At 39.6% G+C, this 9,054-nt stretch overlaps 1 long non-coding RNA gene across 1 annotated transcript; it reads right to left on the reverse strand.

The window, feature by feature from the left end:
- Positions 1-2,921: 2,921 nt before the first annotated feature.
- On the reverse strand, positions 2,922-6,914 carry LOC126281277 (uncharacterized). Its single transcript, XR_007551241.1, has 3 exons — positions 6,722-6,914; positions 4,501-4,615; positions 2,922-3,025 (listed from the first exon to the last, which is right to left on the reverse strand). It is a non-coding gene; the product is annotated as an uncharacterized LOC126281277 (long non-coding RNA).
- Between the last annotated feature and the right edge of the window lie 2,140 nt (positions 6,915-9,054).

The following is a 9,054-nucleotide window of genomic DNA, read 5'->3' on the forward strand; positions in this document are numbered from 1 at the left end:
GTAAATTTTGTTGGTACATTACTCTATAAGTCAATAAAGATACTTTTCCCCGCGGCTTTTGTTTAAGGGGGGAACGAGGTGGCATGCGTACACAACATCTGAAAACTGTTTAATGAAAAAATGTCGGTACATTTCTATGTAGCCCAGCAAATGTAACTTCCCACTAGAAAGTCAATCGATGAGCTGGCGTCAACGCGCTGTTCAAAACAGCTGGAGAAGATTTCAAGTGATCTTAAATTGAAATCGATTTATCGAATCAGTTTCACTTGGTCGGGAACTCGGCAGTAAGCAGCAGAATAGAAACATTAGCTCTTGTTATTATCCGTCCGACTTAAACTTAGTAATTGCTGCTTATTTGAAGACAATTTACTTGTACAGGCAAAAATAAGTATTTTACTGCCATATGTCGACTATACAGTTAATGTATGTATTTACGATTGCTGACTTTTGTCTGATGTCAGCTGGAAATAAAGGGAATCGTATTGATGTTGTGAAGTTCTTTGAGTGCCTGGACAGGTGTATGGAGAACCGCTTTTTAACATCAGAAGACAATGAAACCCCAGAACAGGCTACAGTTTTGGGCACTAACGAGGAAAAACCTGATGTATCTTATGGAGAAGCAGAAACAAGAAGCTTGTGTAAATCTTTCTGAAAGACAAATTTTTAGACGTTTCCGTGAATGTATTGATGAGAAGAAATATCCAGTGTCTCCGATGCCCCTTATTAAGTCTACGAGCAGCATTCCAACACCGACAAGTAAATCTGAAAGAGGCTTTCACAAATTTATCTTGAGTCCTAGAAGAGTAAGCATATGAACACAGTAGCAAATCGTATGTTCGTCACGTTGGTCCACCCTCTATTATGAATTTTCAAAACTGGGGATTATGTGAATTCATGGTACCTGAAAGGAAGAGATTTGCCGATCGACACGGAAAGCAAGGGAGGGAAGCGAGAAGATGGCAGTGATCAGCCTCTTTAACCAGTGTGGAATTCACTGTAGGCAAAATGAGACACTTCTGCAAGCTTATTTTTATTTGTTTACTTAAGTTTATAATGTAAAATGACTGGAGATGCTAAGTGCAGTTACCACTTTGACATAAATTAACCCAGTGCTACCAACCTTTCATTTAATAAATATCAGAACTCTTAATTACACTCAAATACCTTCTGTGCTACAGACCTCTGATCAGATTCGACCCCTGATCTCTCGATTACGTTCTATTAATTCAATAACAATGATGTTATCTCTTTTTTTATTTCCATGTGAAGCATATCCTTACTCATCATAACTGCAGAAAATTGTAAGATCGCGATGGTTTATTGACTACAACTGAGAGTGCCATTTACAAAATTTTAGAAAAAAAGCACTGCTTCTCCCCACACCTAATACATCCCCTCCTCCCTCTCCCTGGCCTGGTTTAGTGCATTTCCTAAAGAACCCTCCGCCACACACTGTCAGGTGGCTTGCGGAGTATGGATGTAGATGTAGATGTAGAACCTTATGTGACTATTTTATGTGTGAAGTCAGATTCAACTATGCTGTGTATTGTTGGTTCTCAACTGAATGAGCTACATTTGGTGAGTGCCTGCCCCCGCCCCCCCCCCCCCTATTCTCCCTTCATCCCCTTCCCATCAGCGCTCAGAAGAAGCACCTGATTTATCGATGTACTTTTGTTTTTAACGCTTTTGCCTCTTGTTTTTAATTTTCCTTGTAATTAATTTGTCAATCTTCTTGTCATTTAAGTTTCCAATCTCACTGCAACCAAGCGATCATACCACCTGGAAGCCAGTAATAGTAGTCCGTTTATGAAACAGAACCTCGACATCAGTTAAGTATCAATGTCAGGGATGCTACATAGTAGTATGCTTTAAGATATTTTATGTGGTATGTAAGCCTAACTGTGGGTCTTTTTAAGTATTTTTACTCTTAATGTCATATGTTTGTTGCGCTTGTGTATTCAAGAGAACCATGTTTCATTTTGGCAGATGTTCTGATGATGGACTAAGGCCAAAACGCGTCATAAGACATAATTTTTAACAAAAAATAATCAGTTGATTGTAGCAACCTAAAAGACGAGCTCAAACTCCAAAGATATTTATATTTTTGGCCTTACAGGTTTCAAACATAGCATTATTAGTTTTTCCACTAATTCCCTATACAGTGTCTATATTTATTCAGGAGCTGTGTCTATTGAAAACATATACTATAGGACAGGCCTGGTGGAAAGACTGGAAATTACAGGAATTTGACAGAGGTCTGGCTTTACTGAATTTTTCTGGAAATTAGTTCTGCATGTAATCTCTTAGAAGAAATATTCAGATTCTCCATGTTTGGTGCAACCATGCTACAGGCAACCCTCACCCGCACTCTTTTGTTATCACCTCATGTTACTGGCCATCTCCTGATAGTCTGCATTTACACACAGAGTTCGATCGCACTTCTAGCAGTGTGAAACTTCCTGGCAGATTGAAACTTTGTGCCGGAACGAGACTCGAACCCGGGACCTTTGATTTTCGTGGGCGAAAGGCAAAGGTCCCGAGTTCGAGTCTCGGTCCAGAACACAGTTTTAATCTGCCAGGAAGTTTCCTATCAGCGCACACTCCGCTGCAGAGTGAAAATCTCATTCTGGTAACATCTTCAAGCAGTGTACTTGCCATCTGTGGGCTGTGGATTTCCACAAAAACCACCTAGACATATGTCAATGATTACGTTTCAATTTAACCTGCCTCTTCCTCCCTATCTCACTCCACATTTCAATTTTGCTGCACCAGAGGGTTAGCTGTACTGCGTGGCCCTATAGCGAACTTTTACTCTTTCATGTATCTGGAGATGAATATCTCACTTGCTCGCTTAGTCGTAATATAGTAAAAGAAATGGTAGCTTGGGAGCTGTACTTGAACCAAATAAGGTACACAATAACTTAGATTTTTAGCATTTTATTTTGATGAATAAATGCAGCAAGAAACATTTAAATAGTGCAGTGAAATTTAAATAGGGTGAGATGCAGCAAGACGGTTGTCACACCTGTAACAAAAGAAATAATTCGTTAGAGCGAAGAAAGGAAAACATATACATGATTACACAGCTCACAAACAAAGCATTTATCCAAACGTTTATAATCGGAAACCCAATAGCAAAGCAACAGCAGAAATCTGCTGCCGCAGATTTTCAACCAAGGGCATTTTAGAAAACATAACCCTGAAGTGTTGAGGTTAGACACAGAGAACTGCAAGAAACATCGTGAAGAGATATCTCTTTCCATATTTGCAGCTGTGAGTGTAATCGAACTTTTTTGGGATCAACAAATGAAACAACGCAGAGTAATGTTGAAAATTGTGCACTTTTATTTAGTGACAATACCGGATAATTTTCTGAACTTCCAGCCTCTCTCTTATCTTACTCCCGTAACTCCCACGTGAGACATACAATGGTGACAGAATAATAGTCGCACAGTCTTCTTCGAATTCAGATTATCTGAGTCGCCAAATCTATCGGGCAGGGTTCCGTGGAAACTATGTCGTCTTTCTTACAAGAATTGCCTTTTAATTTCTCCGACCATTTCTGTTATACTTTCATATGGGCTACACCTATCTATTACAATGCAGTGGTGCATCTCCGGGTTCGTAAAATGTCTACTGTCCGACGTGCCTGATAATTCCAAACACTGAAATGCACTCTAGAGTAGGTAGTACGGTGCATGACGCACAAGAACTTTTACAGCTATTTGGTTACAAGATGTAGCGTATCTAATGTACTTCAGAGCTCGCATCTTTAACCAAGCAGCTGTCGCTTGTATCCAAAGCTGAACATATATCTGAGTGAAAAGACGTGTGTGCGTTTGCACTTAACAGTATTTTAAATGAGGCAATGAGGCAACGAGCATGGCTATGTGGTTATAATAAAGATTTGTACCTAATCTCAGGACCACCAATGGAGAGATTAGAAAAGTAATGTTAGAAGCATATATCAACATGGAACTTTTGTGCTTCAGAAAGAACTCCTGTGCTTTTCATCTCTACTTCGTGGATCACAAGTTCTACACGTCACCTGTGTGCAGCGAGTTTCAGAAACAAGCAGAAATATGGCAAAATATTTCAATACGTACTCTGAGACTCGATAGAACATAATCACTGCAGCGAGCTAATTTATTCATGTCTGCTAAAGAGGCATATAATCTCTTGTGAATGTCTTGTGAATCACGTCAGAACATCTCAAGACATTCTTGCGACAAACCTTTTGATATGTATTTTCTATGCTAGTATCGATTATTTGATATCACTACTTGGACTTGAAGCCAACGATGGCAGTCATATCAAGATGAAATTCATTATGTACACAATGTCAATGTCACTTAATAAAAAAAATTATAAAAATGTTACTATACCACTGAAGAAAACTGTAGATTAGGTGTATTTCGAATAATGTGCATAACCTATTCAGTATCAACTCTAATACTAGAACTAGCGATTACAAACGCTTGCTTTTGCATTGGTGCTCACCATGTTGGACTTGAGGAAACAGTTATTCATTTGGAGGCGGCAGACCCCTTGGTGCCAGATGCGCAGTTTGTGCAGGTGCATGAGGGTCCGCAGTTGCAGCTGGATTCCTGGCAAGCTGGAAAACAAAACAGACCAATTCGGAACGTACTCAGAAAACACAGGGACAACACTGACAACCTCGGCGGATTTTACGTGTGTTTTCCTAACTTTGATATTCACTGGGAAACAGGAGTTTCAAGAGATTTAGATGTTGCTGAAGTTAACATGTAATCTAGCGAAATGAAGATGTGCTTGCAGCAAATGACTGACAGTTAAGACTAGACCAGTAAGAATGTACTGCATGTAACCACTGGAAAGATCAAGGCCTCGAAATCTGAGACAACCATTCGAACATCAAAAGCTGCTGAATGTGTCAGATTTGAAGCTTGACTGTTCACCTACCTAAGCAGCATCAACATAGATTAACAGAACCGAAGAAGATGTCAGGATATTACTGCAGTCGGCCTCAGCAGTATTTCCGAATAAGCACTCGATTTGATTTACAATAATCATAACGACAGGTTTGAAATGCAGTCTCATGAATATAACCGCCATCGCATGACTAACAAGTTCCTGCAACACATTCGAGATTACAGCCAAACTGGTAAACCAAATGACTATTTTTTTCGTCACTGACTACAGAGATCACTTGTTCCTCCTACTATAACCATATTACAACTGATGGTGTTCCAAGAAATTAATGGTCTAAACAGGTTACTCTAAAATAGGAATGGCATACTAGATGCAGCTTGCTTGACGTATCCTGTACACTACGAATAACTGGTACTGTACATAAAATTATCATAATATCAAAACACAGGTCTAAAAAGTAGAGTGAAAGGAAGTAGTCTTGTTTACTTATTGTTAAAGAATAAATGTGTCAGTATAATGATTTACAAATGAAGTCGGTTATATGGTCTGTGGGCTTTTATTATCTGTAAGCACACAATTTTTTCGTCCATAAAGGACAGCCTCATGATGTTTGCGACTGCTAATTAAATATAAATAAAACAATTCCCATTTATTGTTCAGTCTCTCTCGCACATTTTAAAAAAAAATTAAATTATGTGTTGCGACGTGGCTGGATCATCTTCATATCTAAGTAGTTGTTTCTCGTCTACTCAGAAACTAATACCAGTGTACTGTGGTACAAGTTTTTCAACAGAGAAGAAAGTTGCTCACGCAACTACTTAGATGTGAAAATGATCCAGTAATCGAAAGGTTTAACTTCATTTTTAAAAAATAAAAAGATTTGCAACTGAGACTGAACAACGAATGAGAAGTATTTTAAATACAAATACAAGTTGTGGATGCTATCAATACGATTATTTTGGCTACTGTGATAAATAAAATAGTTTTGTGTGTCAATAACTTAGGAGTCACAACATGTAACGATAGTAAGCGTGACTACTGCTACTCTGTATTTTAGATAATGAAAATTGCAGGCTTTGACTTATTGTTAATATACTAGGAAAAGTAGTTCGTCTATAAACATTTTTCAGAGAACACTTTTATTACCCATGCTGGAATAAAAGGGAACTTTGGATGTTCATAGCAGAGGGCAGAACAAATGGTGACAATTTGTTGCCTTGGTGGGACATTGCAAAACGATTTATTAAACATTTTCGAAATATCAGACATAACTGGGAAACTGACTAGCACCTCTCAAAAAGGAGTTCAGATGTAGATATTGGTGCCCGAACGTTTAACCCCAAAAAATATTAGACGTCAGATACCGTCTTGAAGAGAATCAATACAACAAACTGTCATCATCTGATGGCATGAATACACTGCAATTTTAGAACTAGGGATAGCTGAATTCGTTTGTCCAGAGAAGACGAATAACAATGACGATTTCTCCCTCGCTTTGACTTCACCAAGTCGTAGAGAGGACTAGGAATAAAAAGTGCCGGCCGGGATGGCCGAGCGGTTCTAGGCGCTACAGTCCGGAACCGCGTGACCGCTCAGGTCGCAGGTTCGAATCCTGCCTCGGTCATGGATGTGTGTGATGTCCTTAGGTTAGTTAGGTATAAGTAGTTCTAAGTTCTAGGGGACTGGTGACCACAGCAGTTAAGTCCCATAGTGCTCAGAGCCATTTTTTTAAATAAAGAAGTCATTGACAACAGATGTAAACGCCACTTAGTCTTCATTTGTATCATACAGCAAGGCAAATTTAACTTACATTCTCCAGTTCCGCAGCAAGGGTCAGGCATGTTGGCTGGCTGTGGTGAGCGGCTCGAAGCTTCAATGAGAGATAGTGGCGTCTGATGACGACTGAATGCCTACCGCCGGCCCGCCACGGCATATATAGATGGCGCCGTGAGCTTGGTGCCGTGCGCAGCGAACTGCGCTCGCGGCATGGGCCGTGAACTTCACGCGGAATCCCACGCTAAATTACGCTACGCTGCTGCCGCCACCAGCCACAGGCAGCGTCACACATATCAGTGGGGGGGGGGGGGGGGGGGGGAGGGGAAGGGGAAGGGGTGTGCCCTGCTGCTGTAGCACGCCAGTCCGCGGTCGGCCATGAGTCACGATTACGAGCAGAAAGCGGAAAACAGTCTCACTGTTTCGAAGCAGTGAACATTTACCGCAGCGGCGTCAGCACCTACAGCTGCACGGGAGTGCGAACTCCAGCAATAGCTTTCAAGTCTTACTTATGTCTGAACTTGGCCGGTCATCGTGAACCATCGCGCGATTCTTTCGTGTTCGCAGAATACCAAATCATATATGTTTTTTTTCTCTATCTTAAATTCGTCTTTGCAACCATATAAGGACTTCCATTATTTTACCATAAGCAGGCAGTTATTTTGTGTACGAAAGACGGACTCACGAGAACTGCGATCGCTAATTACGTATCGTATTGGAGTTTCGAGTTCTGTCCCGCACTAGCAGAAAATAATAACGAACTAAGGATCGCTCCGCCTGTTTGCAAGTACGCAAAATACTGTTTTGTTTTAACATTCAAACGTGTTTCACCACAGCAATGGCATCCTCAGTGGGTTTTTCTTTTATTTTTCTAAGGTGTATTTACACAAACCTTGTTGTTATTTAAATTATATATGCAGTTTAACTTTTATTTTCAATTGTGTGTCTCCTCTGAGTGCCAGTCGAAATCAGCCACAGGTCTAAATTAGTACGCCATGTTGTTTGCATACATTGCAATGTATCGTCAGGTAAAATCCGTGGCATAACCCAGATTTTGGCCTTACCATTGTAGTATTTGCCTAGTCCTGAGCTGTGACAAGTTGTTTTGTGTGCCAAACGTGTTTTTGTGTACTTAAGCTGAGCCTGTCGACATTGGCAAAAGTGTTGTGAATGTTAAGGTAAGGCGAACTGTTTTGTGTAATTAGTTATTCTTGCATTATGTTTCGTATTTTGATAGTGTTTAGTCACGATTTCGCCTGAGCGTTTGTAAATATTGCGTCTTGCAAATTTAAAAATTGCTAATTTGTTATTATATCACACGAAAAAAATATTTTTTCTGTCAACTGTTATCCGACTGTCGTCCAAATGCTAAAACCCATTTTGCTGGGGAATGGGTAGACGCATCAAGTTGAAATTTCTATCACTTACTAAGATTTGTCGTAACTTGGTGGTGAAAAACTTTAGCTTTATAAGACAATACCATAAAAGATTTTGATACTCATGAATCCACTCATAAAAATCTGCAGGACACGTCCTGCTGACCTAGAATCATGAAATGTGACAAGAAGCAAGGTTTCACAGTACAAGTAAAGGAAAAAAACTGCAACTTGTAAAATTGTAATTGCACCACATGAAAAATATGTTATTGCCAATAAAACATGCACTGAGTTCGTCATCTGTCAGTAGCATAATAGAAAAATATTACTACAACCAAACATAAAATGTTAGTTGTAGTCACGTTTTAGTAAGTAACAAAAATATTTTATTAAATCTTCTCTCTCTACATGTATAAACTGAAGTCCTTTGCTCGCTTCTTTTTGTAAGTCCAGGAGCTAGTGTAGAGACTTTGTATGATGTTGCTGTACCTGTGTTATTCCGATTTACGATGCAAGGGACAGGCGCTGCGGCGACCGGAGCATTAAACAACTTCGAATTAATTCCGACGGACTGTATGTGTTTGGTAAGTACTTATTTCTGCATACCATGTCTTCAAAGTATTTCGCTTCAAAGTATTTGGTGGTAAAGAACATAGGACCTGACCAATTCAAGCTTGGGGTCAATTTCGTTACTGTAATTCCTAAAAACGTTGAATTTACATACTGTCAAAAAGTGTTTTCTGTGTGAACCAGATTGTTCTCTATTGCACGACATCGGCGATTCATTATAGTGTCTGGATGTGTCGTTCTGTTCTCTATCGTCACCAATGTTTTCTGAATATGAATGTACACGATCACATTCGTCTTTTTCGCCATTGCGGTTTAGCTTCGTTTCAAGATGATAGACTCTCTCATGAACAGTATTCCTATAACGTTTATTTTCCCGATTAATTTTCTCTTGGTTTTCTTTAAATATTTATTAATGACTGATACT

Source organism: Schistocerca gregaria, chromosome 7 (genome assembly GCF_023897955.1).
Source record: "Schistocerca gregaria isolate iqSchGreg1 chromosome 7, iqSchGreg1.2, whole genome shotgun sequence".
Taxonomy (NCBI): Eukaryota; Metazoa; Arthropoda; class Insecta; order Orthoptera; family Acrididae; genus Schistocerca; species Schistocerca gregaria.